This window comes from Coregonus lavaretus (assembly GCF_964263955.1).
Source record: "Coregonus lavaretus genome assembly, chromosome: 10".
Lineage (NCBI taxonomy): Eukaryota > Metazoa > Chordata > Actinopteri > Salmoniformes > Salmonidae > Coregonus > Coregonus lavaretus.
This window is the reverse complement of record NC_139997.1, coordinates 36,573,430-36,585,551: the sequence shown is the minus strand read 5'-3', so window position 1 is coordinate 36,585,551 and position 12,122 is coordinate 36,573,430. Positions and strand designations below refer to the sequence as shown.

The window sequence follows — 12,122 nt, the reverse complement described above, 5'->3', positions numbered from 1 at the left end:
AATTTCCTTCCTAATGATGCCATCTATTTTGTGAAATGCACCATTCCCTCCTGCAGCAAAGAACCCCCACAGCATGATGCTGCCACCCCTGTGCTTCACAGTTGGGATGGTGTTCTTCGGCATAACGATGGTCATTATGGCCAAACAGTTCTATTTTTGTTTCATCAGACCAGAGGACATTTCTCCAAAAAGTACGATCTTTGTCCCCATGTGCGGTTGCAAACCGTAGTCTGGCTTTTTTATGGCTGTTTTGGAGCAGCGGCTTCTTCCTTGCTGAGCAGCCTTTCAGGTTATGTCGATATAGGACTCATTTTACTGTGGATATAGATACTTTTGTACCCGTTTCCTCCAGCATCTTCACAAGGTCCTTTGCTGTTCTGGGATTGTTTGCACTTTTCGCACCAAAGTACGTTCATCTCTAGGAGACAGAACTCGTCTCCTTCCTGAGCGGTATGACGGCTGCGTGTTTGTACAGATGAACGTGGTACCTTCAGGCGTTTAAAAATTGCTCCCAAGGATGAACCAGACTAGTGGAGGTTTACAATCTTTTTTCTGAGGTCTTGGTTGATTTATTTTGATTTTCCCATGATACATTTACATTTTAGTATTTTAGCAGACGCTCTTATCCAGAGCGACTTACAGTTACTGAGTGCATACATTGTTATTTTTTTTTCATACTGGTCCCCCGTGGGAATCGAACCAAACAAACACCATGCTCTACCAACTGAGCTACATCCCTGCCGGCCATTCCCTCCCCTACCCTGGACGACGCTGGGCCAATTGTGCGCTGCCCCATGGGTCTCCCGGTCGTGGCCGGCTACGACAGAGCCTGGATTCGAACCAGGATCTCTAGTGGCACAGCTAGCACTGTGATGCAGTGCCTTAGACCACTGCGCCACTCGGGAGATGATGTCAAGCAAAGAGGCACTGAGTTTGAAGGTAGGCCTTGAAATATATCCACAGGTACACCTCCAGTTGACTCAAATGATGTAAATTAGGCTATCAGAAGCTTCTAAAGCCAGGACATAATTCTCTGGAATTTTCCAAGCTGTTTAAATGCAGTCAACTTAATGTATGTAAACTTCTGACCCACTGGAATTGTGGTACAGTGAATTATAAATTAAATAATCTGTCTGTAAACAATTGTTGGAAAAATTACTTGTGTCATGCACAAAGTAGATGTCCTAACCAACTTGCCAAAACTATAGTTTGTTAACAAGAAATGTGTGCAGTGGTTGAAAAACAAGTTTTAATGACTCCAACCTAAGTGTATGTAAACTTCCGACTTCAACTGTACATCCAGTAGGCTAGGCTACCAAAGTGGCTAGGCTACCAAAGTCTAAATATAATATTGAACTACACACAATAACATTCACTCAACCTCTTACATGAGAATTAAAGCAAAATTCAGAATATTGAAAGCACGTTAGAAGTACTTACAGCAACAAAGTTGAAGCACGTAGGGATAATATGACCTGAACACCATGGAGGTGATGATGATGACAGGAATCCAGGAGAAGGTCCTCACACCACCTGAACATCCCTGATGGAATCATGTTCCCCCACTCCATCTGACATTCAACAGGTGGCTGCCCACTGTAGTTTGCATAGGCAGAGAATGGTTCACATTTCAGGACTATGTCAGACTCTGAGACAATATGTAATGTATGTAGCGCCCCCTGGAAGTGTACAAAGTTGGAATCATGACGTACTAGTGGGTAGATGCTATGTGGGATCCTTGGGATGACACTACCCTAAAACCTAACCATAACATTACATTTTAGTCATTTAGCAGACGCTCTTATCCAGAGCGACTTACAGTTAAGTGAGTGCATACATATATATTTTTTTTTCATACTGGAATCGAACCCACAACCCTGGTGTTGCAAATGCCATGCTCTACCAACTGAGCTACAGTGGGGAGAAAAAGTATTTGATACACTGCCGATTTTGCAGGTTTTCCTACTTAGAAAGCATATAGAGGTCTGTAATTTTTATCATAGGTACACTTCAACTGTGAGAGACGGAATCTGAAACAAAAATCCAGAAAATCACATTGTATGATTTTTAAGCAATTAATTTGCATTTTATTGCATGACATAAGTATTTGATACATCAGAAAAGCAGAACTTAATATTTGGTACAGAAACCTTTGTTTGCAATTACAGAGATCATACGTTTCCTGTAGGTCTTGACCAGGTTTGCACTCACTGCAGCAGTGATTTTGGCCCACTCGTCCATACAGACCTTCTCCAGATCTTTCAGGTTTCGGGGCTGTCGCTGGGCAATACAGACTTTCAGCTCCCTCCAAAGATTTTCTATTGGGTTCAGGTCTGGAGACTGGCTAGGCCACTCCAGGACCTTGAGATGATTCTTACGGAGCCACTCCTTAGTTGCCCTGGCTGTGTGTTTCGGGTCGTTGTCATGCTAGAAGACCCAGCCACGATCCATCTTCAATGCTCTTACTGAGGGAAGGAGGTTGTTGGCCAAGATCTCGCGATACATGGCCCCATCCATCCTCCCCTCAATACGGTGCAGTCGTCCTGTCCCCTTTGCAGAAAAGCATCCCCAAAGAATGATGTTTCCACCTCCATGCTTCACGGTTGGGATGGTGTTCTTGGGGTTGTACTCATCCTTCTTCTTCCTCCAAACACGGCGAGTGGATTTTAGACCAAAAAGCTATATTTTTGTCTCATCAGACCACATGACCTTCTCCCATTCCTCCTCTGGATCATCCAGATGGTCATTGGCAAACTTCAGATGGGCCTGGGCATGCGCTGGCTTGAGCAGGGGGACCTTGCGTGTGCTGCAGGATTTTAATCCATGACGGCGTAGTGTGTTACTAATGGTTTTCTTTGAGACTGTGGTCCCAGCTCTCTTCAGGTCATTGACCAGGTCCTGCCGTGTAGTTCTGGGCTGATCCCTCACCTTCCTCATGATCATTGATGTCCCACGAGGTGAGATCTTGCATGGAGCCCCAGACCGAGGGTGATTGACCGTCTTCTTGAACTTCTTCCATTTTCTAATAATTGCGCCAACAGTTGTTGCCTTCTCACCAAGCTGCTTGCCTATTGTCCTGTAGCCCATCCCAGCCTTGTGCAGGTCTACAATTTTATCCCTGATGTCCTTACACAGCTCTCTGGTCTTGGCCATTGTGGAGAGGTTGGAGTCTGTTTGATTGAGTGTGTGGACAGGTGTCTTTTATACAGGTAACGAGTTCAAACAGGTGCAGTTAATACAGGTAATGAGTGGAGAACAGGAGGGCTTCTTAAAGAAAAACGAACAGGTCTGTGAGAGCCGGAATTCTTACTGGTTGGTAGGTGATCAAATACTTATGTCATGCAATAAAATGCAAATTAATTACTTAAAAATCAGACAATGTGATTATCTGGATTTTTAGATTCCGTCTCTCACAGTTGAAGTGTACCTATGATAAAAATTACAGACCTCTACATGCTTTGTAAGTAGGAAAACCTGCAAAATCGGCAGTGTATCAAATACTTGTTCTCCCCACTGTACATCCCTGCCGGCCATTCCCTCCCCTACCCTGGACGACGCTGGGCCAATTGTGCGCCGCCCCATGGGTCTCCCGGTCGCGGCCGGCTACGACAGAGCCTGGATTCGAACCAGGATCTCACGTGGCACTGCGCCACTCGGTAGGACCATAACCAAAGGTAGGACCATTCTAGCCAATGAGAGGGCATACATGCATTTGAACAGGCCATAGTGATAGAGGACTCATCTTTGTATCTTTGCCATTATAGCGTCTGCAGCATGGGCAGCAGCATTGAGGCTCTCCATTTTAAAGAAGTCAATTTTCTTCATTGGCTGATCTCTCCCAACTTATAGGAATCCCCACCCAGTAGACTACTTTAAAATAGTGGAAGCACTCAATGGCAATGTCCATGCTAAAACAGGCTATAACCATGATGAGTCCTCTATCTATCTCTATGACAACAGGCATAATGCCGATAGTTGTTTTTATCAAAGTTGCCGAAATGCCACATGCATCCACTTATACACTGAATATTCCAAACATTAGGAACACCTTCCTAATATTGAGTTGCACATTTACCCAAAACGTTATTTATTAGTTTCTTCTGGATTACTTAAAGTAAGTAATAGAAGTACCAACTATTACCATGTAACATTTGGGTAAATACCTGGCATTTTCTGTACTGTAAAATAAAAGTGCTACCGAGTCCCTTTGAACTGTAAAGAATGTCCTTAATACATAAAAGCAAACATTCCTATGTATCCATTTAACAATCAATGTGGAGAGGAGATTTTATTACAAGTTTATGGATTTGATATATTGAAAAGGTAACTAATGTTACTATAGCAAGACCGTAATCTTTAATGCTTTCGAAAGCAAATTGAGTTTCTTGTTGTATAGTCACATGATTTAGAAAACATGTCAGGATGTCCATGAACTTAAGGTGCGTATAGTTTGTCAAAAGCATACACAGGTGTGCCTGTTCAGAATTATGAGGTTACTTCAAGTCAGGTTACCTTAAAGATGCCCTACAAATTTGTATCATATTGCACAAATTGGATTCGTAACATATCACACGAATTGCAAAAATGGTATATCATACAAATTGCAAAATTCTTAACGTCACACAAAATGGATGACATAGTACATAATTGGATGACGTAGTACACAAAAAAAGGGGCCTGTTTTGGCTCATGAACACCACTTTAAAAACTAGTGGCTGAAATTATACAAAATTATACACCCTGACTTTTCAAGAAACTCCAGAAGACCAAGTCAAAACAAGGATTTTGTATACAGTTGCGGCCAAATATATTGGCATACTTGCACTTTTCTTAAAGAAATCCCCAATTCTTCTCAAACACCTTGTTATTGGATTTTTTGTCAATATTTAATTTAGAAAATAAAACGGCATGGACAAAATGATTGGCACCCTGGAGTTAGTTATTGTTTGCACAGCCTTTGGCCAAGATAACTCCAGACAAATGCTTCTTGTAGCCATCAATGAGCTTGCTGCTCCTTTCTACTGGCAATGAGGCCCCCTCTTCAGCAGAAAATTGCTCTAATTCTTCAATGGTTGAGGGGTGCCTCCACCAACTGCTGTCTTCAGCTCTTGCCAGAGGTATTGGATGTAATTCAGATCTGGACTCCAGAACAGTCCAGCGCTTCTTCTTGAACCATTCCAGGGTGCTTTTAATGTGTGTTTGGGGTTGTTGTTCTGCTGAAAGACCAACATCCTTCAACAGAGACCCAGTTTTTGGACACTGGGTTGAACATTGCACTCCAAAACACCTTGATAATCTGCCGATTTCATGATGTCTTGTACACGTTCAAGGCCTCCAGTACCAAAGGCAGCAAAGCAATTCCACAGCATTATCGAACCTCCCCCATGTTTGATTGCAGGGAGGGTGTTCTTTTCTTTGAATGCTTCATTTGGTCATTGGTAAACACAGACCACACTACTGAAGGATACACAATAAATCCAGATTGAACTTCTAAATCTTGGGGAAAATGTTCTGTGGACCAATGAAACAAAATTAGAGCTCTTTGACAATACAGATCAGCTCTGTTTATCGACGACAAAATTAAGCATTCAATTAAAAGAACACCCTACGTACAATGAAACATGGGGAGGATTCATAATGCTGTGGGGTTGATTTGCTGCCTCTGGTACTGGAGGCCTTGAACGTGTGCAAGGAATCATGAAATCAGCAGATTATCAAAGTGTTTTGTTTTTTTGGAGTGCAAAGTTCAACACTGTGTCTCCATTTAAGGTTGTGGGTCTTCCAGCAGGAAAATTACCCCAAACACACCTCAAAAAGCACCCAGGAATGGTTCAAGAAGAAACGCTGGACTGTTCTGCAGTGGCCAACGAAGAGTCCAGATCTGAATCCCATCCAAAACCTATGGCGAGATCTGAAAACAGCAGTTGGTGGAGGCCACCCCTCAAACAAAGACTGGGCCAAATTGCCAGTAGAAATGTACAGCAAGCTCATTGATGGCTACAAGAAGCGTTTGTCTGCAGTTATCTTGGCCAAAGGCTGTGTAAACAAGAACTAGCTCTGGGGTGCCAAAAATGGTGTCCATGCCATGTCTACATTTTCTAAATTAAAATTATTAACTTAAGTTTACAAAAATAAAATTGGTTTTGCAATGTTGAAAATCCAATAACAAGGTGTGGAGACCAAACGCCTTTTTCAATTTGAACTTATTTTAGAAGAAATAGCTAATCATTCAAGAAAAGTGCAAGGGAACCAATATGTTTGGCTGCAACTGTAGCAGACCCTTAAAACTAGTGTCCCTCTATAAAACATGGTAATACTCACTTGATCTCCCATAACAATTTCAATAACAAGGATCAAAATATATTAAAAGCACTCAGTTAAAGCATCCACACTAAACAACAAAGAGAAAGACAACTTTTCTGAATTCACAAATTACTCTCTCAAAAGAGTATCGCTTAAATATAAAAACGGGCAAAAATCAAATGTACAGAAAAAATGGTATTCCTTTTTTTAAGGGGTCTAGGATGGAGGGGGTAGGGAGTATAGGGTAGGAAGTAGAATCTGGCACCTATACTCTCAAACAGTGCTGGACAGTAAGTACATTTAAGGCTTGTCCGTCTCTGACTCGGCATCCTCCTTCATGTTTTGTTCCTGCATGCGGGTCCAAGTGGAGCCTGGAAACAGACAGACATTGAGTTTCATGACAGTTAACAGACAGACTCCAGCACTTAAAGATAAAGGCACCTTTTATTAAAGTATAGTTTGAGGAATGGTAAAAGAAAAGCAGAACTAATTAATAGAAAGTTCGAAACTAAGGATGATGAAAGCAGAATTCAGGTAAATCCAGAAATAAAATGCTAACTCACTAATCTCTGCAAGTTTCTGTATCAGTGTTGAATCTCCATCCGGTTTGCTGTGATGAGAACAGAGCAAGAAGAGATCAACATATACCAACCATGAACACAACATTATGATGTCAAGTATAACTGTAATTAAAGCTAGCTAGCTGGGGAAGTATCCTACCTCCCATCAGCTTCGTCCTGTCCGTCCATGTCAAGGCATATTCTCTTCTGGGGCATGGGGACAGAGCTCATATCCAAACTCCTCTTCAAGGAACAATCACTGTTGTTCACCATCGCATTAATCTTCTGGAACTTATCAGAGGTCTGCAGAGGAAACGATGTCATTTTAGTGCACTGGACACAATTTGTGTGCTGGTCCATTTTAGTAAAGAATCTTTTCCACTACGTGGATGAAAGTGATCACGTACCCCAAAGGATTCACCGATCGATACCAGGATTCTGAAAGAAATAAAATAAAATGAATGATTCATATCATTAGAGAAAGAAAACGAACAATAATTGATAACGCTAAAATCAAACATGGTCATTACCATAACAAAATAAGAGGAAGAATACACAATCAAATTGATACTCGTATCTTTGCCAGTTTGGAACTGAAAAGTCTGTATAATGAGCTGTGCCTCAACCATATCTGTGCATCACTAAGAGCACACAAACAAGGTGTCCTCCCCCAGTGAGTCAGCCTGGTTCATGGGTGGTAGGGTACTGACCTGGTGCGTGGGGTCATGACCCCTGGAGACATGTGCGATGGGCTCTTCATGGGAGAGATATAGACATTGTTGCTACCATGCACTCTCATGGGGGAGTTGGGGAACTTGTAGGGGATGTGTAGTATGGGAGACAGTGTGGGGGGCTGGGGGAGAGAGACTGTAGTGAGTGTGTCAGTAGAGAATAATAGCACATTAGGTAGGCAATCATTTTGAACCTGCATATGAGAGATCAGGACCATGTGAAGTATGTTATGGTGCCACATGGGGGCGCTGAATGTCTCACCTTTGGAGAGGCGTACTGCAGGATGTTGGTCTTCAGTTTCTGCATGAACACCTGGTTGTAGAAGACGATGATGGACTCATACTGGCCCTCCCGGATCAACACATGCTTAAATGTCTGCAAGAAAAGACAGGCATATGAGATGTTATGCATATGTGGTAATGCTTTTTCTAATCTGACTTAATAAAGCATGCCACACTACCCATATGCAGAAAGTCATTTTCAGTGCCTCATGTCTTCACTACAGCGCCACAGCAGGAGTAAGTAGTTAGTATCCCTGTGTACTCACCTCTTGGCTGGTGTTCGGCATATTCTTGTAAGCAGTGACGATGGTCTTGAAATGCAAGTCCACGTTCTTTACCTTGCATATGGCGTACATGGCCGACATCATCAACTGTTTGGGGGGAAAAAAGATACAGGTGTCAAGTTGTACACGATAATGTATAGCAGTGTTGCATGGTATACCGGTACCACAGTAATATCACAGTACCATAACACCATGATACTTATGATACCAAAATCTTCTAATACCTTAGTACCGTTTCATATGATACTAACACATTTTTCAGCCCTACCAATCTTAAGAACCAACTGGTGCCTGTTATACCATTTTTATAGTCAGCTTTGTTTATAAATTTTGTTTAAAAAAAAGCAACATCAACTACTCTCTTGTATGCGCCAGTCTAATAATGTCCACTTCACTTTAATCAGGTGTGGCAGCTGTAATCTGCCAGCCGCAACTCCTTCCAGCCATCTCTCACCTGCTTCTCTCCGCCTGCACATCTATTCCTCCATCAGTTTTGAAAATATAATTTAGCCGTGATGGCGAGGGGGGATGCAGACCCTGATCGGTCTTCTGTTGTTACATTTGTACATTTGATACATTGGAGCAGCATGCAGAGCAAGCAAAGGTGATACATTGTATATAATTTCATCCCAGGTATAACCAAGAGCACAGGCCAGTCTCAGATCACATTTTATTTGTCACATGCGCCGAATACAACAGGTGTAAACCTTACTGTGAAATGTTTACTTACAAGCCCTTAAACAACAATGCAGTTTTAACAAAATATTTACTAAATAAACTCAAGTTTAAAAAAAGTAACATAACAAAATAAAATTAATGAGGCTATATACAGGGGGTACCGAGTCAATGTGCAGGAGAACAGGTTAGTCGAGGTAATATGTACATGTAGGTAGGGGTAAAGTGACTATGCATAGATTATAAACAGCGAGTAGCAGCAGTGTAAATTGTCCGGGTAGCCGTTTGATGAATTGTTCAGCAGCCTTATGGCTTGGGGGTAGAAGCTGTTAAGGAGTCTTTTGGACCTAGACTTGGCGCTCCGGGACCGCTTGCCTTGTGGTAGCAGAGAGAAGAGTCTATGACTTGGGTGGAGTCTTTGACAATTTTTGCAAGTTCGCTGTGACACAGCAGTGCCAGAGAGGAAAAACAGCTTCGCGACAGTCATGCTCGCAGCTTTACAAAGAAAACAGCTTGTCTCTAGCTCAAAACAGTTAAAAAAATATGGCTCATTACCGGAGCTACCTTTTTTCCCGCGCACATTTTAAATAATTTCAGAAACCATGTCGCTGTTTTAAACTAATCCCGGGTCGCTAATTATTGGTTTGATAACAAACAACGTTGTCCAGTCAGGTTTCCTAGCTAGCTAACAACTTGGTAACTTGACAGTAGGTTTAGGCAAATTTGATTGGCTCAGGAAGAAAGGAAATGGGTCTGCTACTCATGAGATGTGCTTCAAAACGGTAGGATTCATATAGACCCAATGGAAGCCTAAACTATCAAAAATATAATCACTTTCTGGTGCTCCTTACATTCTGTTTGGTGCCTAACTTTTTAAAAGTTGGGAGCAGTGTATATGTGTTTGTGAGAGAGAGTGGTGTGTGTACGTTTATGAGGGAGACAGAGCGAGTTTCATGCAGTGTTTTCCCCTTACTACCACAATGACATGCAGGACATTATGCATGCACGGTGCAGTCGGAAAATATTCAGACCCCTTCACTTTTGCCACATTTTGTTACATTACAGCCTTATTCTAAAATTGATTTAAATGGCTTTTTCCATCAATCTACACACAATACCCCATAATGACAATGCAAAACAGGTTTTTAGAAAGTTTTGCAAATGTATTAAAAATAAAAAACAGAAATACCTTATTTACATAAGTATTCAGACCCTTTGATATGAGACTCGAAATTGAGCTCAGGTGCATCCTGTTTCCATTGATCATCGTTGAGATGTTTCTACAACTTGATTAGAGTCCACCTGTGGTAGATTCAATTGATTGGACATAATTTGGAAAGGCACACACCTGTCTATATAAGGTCCCACAGTTGACAGTGTAGAGCAAAAACCAAGCCAAACTGAGCAATCGGGGGAGAAGGGCCTTGGTCAGGGAGGTGACCAAGAACCCGAAGGTCACTCTGACAGAGCTCCAGAGTACCTCTGTGGAGACGGGAGAACCTTCCAGAAGGACAACCATCTCTGCAGCACTCCACCAATCAGGCCTTTATGGTAGAGTGGCCAGACGGAAGCCACTCCTCAGTAAAAGGCACATGACAGGCACCTAAAGGACTCTCAGACCATGAGATTCTCTGGTCTGATGAAACCAAGATTGAACTCTTTGGCCTGAATGCCAAGCGTCACCTCTGGAGGAAACCTGGCACAATCCTTCCGGTGAAGCATGGTGGTGTCAGCATCATGGTGTGGGGATGTTTTTCAGCGGCAGGGACTGGGAGACTAGTCAGGATCGTGGGAAAGTCTCTGAATGTCCTTGAGTGGCCCAGCCGCAACCTGGACCCGATCGAACATCTCTGGAGAGACCTGAAAATAGCTGTGCAGTGACGCTTCTCATCCAACTTGACAGAGCTTGAGAGGATATTTTATTTTTTTATTTAACATTTATTTAACTAGGCAAGTCAGTTAAGAACAAATTCTTATTTACAATGATGGCCTACACCAGCCAAACCCGGACGATGCTGGGCCAATTGTGCGCTGCCCTATGGCACTCCCAATCACAGCCGGATTGTGATACAGCCTGGAATCGAACCAGGGTCTGTAGTGACGCCTCTAGCACTGTGATTCAGTGCCTTAGACCGCTGCGCCACTCGGGAGCCCGAGTGATCTGCAGAGAAGAATGGGAGAAACACCCCCAATACAGGTGTGCCAAGCTTGTAGCGTCATACCCAAGAAGACTCGAGGCTGTAATCGCTGCCAAAGGTGCGTCAACGCTGCCAATGGGTCTGAACACTTATGTAAATGCGATATTTCTATTTCTTTATTTTTATACTACTCGGCATCGTGACACTTGGTCTGGTATCATATCCTCAGTAAAATGTTGGTATCATGACAACACTAATGTATAGTGTGTTTTGATTGCATGTCGAAATTGCATTAGTGTGTGTGTGTGTGTGTGTGTGTGTGTGTGTGTACACAGTAGAGTACCTGGTCCAGGTGGCGGTCTCTCATCAGTTCATACTCATGCTGTAGTGTGTGCTGAAACAGAGTCCACATGATTTGCTCCAGCTCAGGGTGAGAGGTCAGCAGGTGTGTACAGCATCTTCAGCCTCATGTAGGCCAGCCGGTACACTACAGGAAGAACACAGACAACAAGTTAGAAACCGGTAACAAAGACAGACAATCAGTCATACACAAACACCCCAGAGGACTACTGTACATCCAACTATTATCTAGTGAAATGTTTACGTTTTTTGTAGAAGCGGCTGAGAGAGTTGGACTTGGGGTGCCGAGGGGTCTGATGGAGTGCCAGGGCAGGGGGCTGAGAGGAGGGCAGGCCTGGAGATTCAGGGTCCGGCTGGGGACGGTTTCTGGGGCGCACAGCAGAAAGATACAGGAGAGAGAAAAACTATATTAGAAAAACAATATCACAAGCATCAGGTCATAACATTGAGCTGGATCAGTGATGCACATCGATTTCTTAAACCACATTGTAAAAGGTTAAATGGTCAATATCCTACAGAAAATTTCAAAAGGTTTTCAACCTGACTTCTGACTAGTCTTTCCCAAAGCTCAGGGCTTTGATAAGTGTTAGTCGGTCAGTATTTATGTGGCCAAACAAGCCCATTACCCTCCACCCTGTTCAATTCACCCACTCACATACTTAACATTCCACAACTACTCAGTTTCTGCTTTGTCAGGGCTCAACAACTTTGATAACATGCATGTTGTTCCTAAATGCAGTTACAAGAGGACAAGGCTGAAGCATGTGTACAGTGCTGTTTTGTGAGAGT

General features: G+C 42.8%; 1 pseudogene across 1 annotated transcript in view; it reads right to left on the bottom strand.

Annotated features, from left to right (window-relative positions):
- Positions 1-6,193: 6,193 nt before the first annotated feature.
- The window catches only part of LOC311136314 (retinoblastoma-associated protein-like), a 51,110-nt pseudogene continuing 45,181 nt past the window's right edge, over positions 6,194-12,122 (bottom strand). The window contains exons 16-24 of the transcript XR_014615431.1: positions 11,578-11,699; positions 11,317-11,460; positions 8,143-8,247; positions 7,857-7,970; positions 7,574-7,716; positions 7,271-7,301; positions 7,024-7,166; positions 6,867-6,913; positions 6,194-6,674 (exon numbers count right to left, since the gene is read on the bottom strand). The product of XR_014615431.1 is annotated as a retinoblastoma-associated protein-like (transcript). The remainder of the gene's footprint in view (positions 6,675-6,866; positions 6,914-7,023; positions 7,167-7,270; positions 7,302-7,573; positions 7,717-7,856; positions 7,971-8,142; positions 8,248-11,316; positions 11,461-11,577; positions 11,700-12,122) is intronic.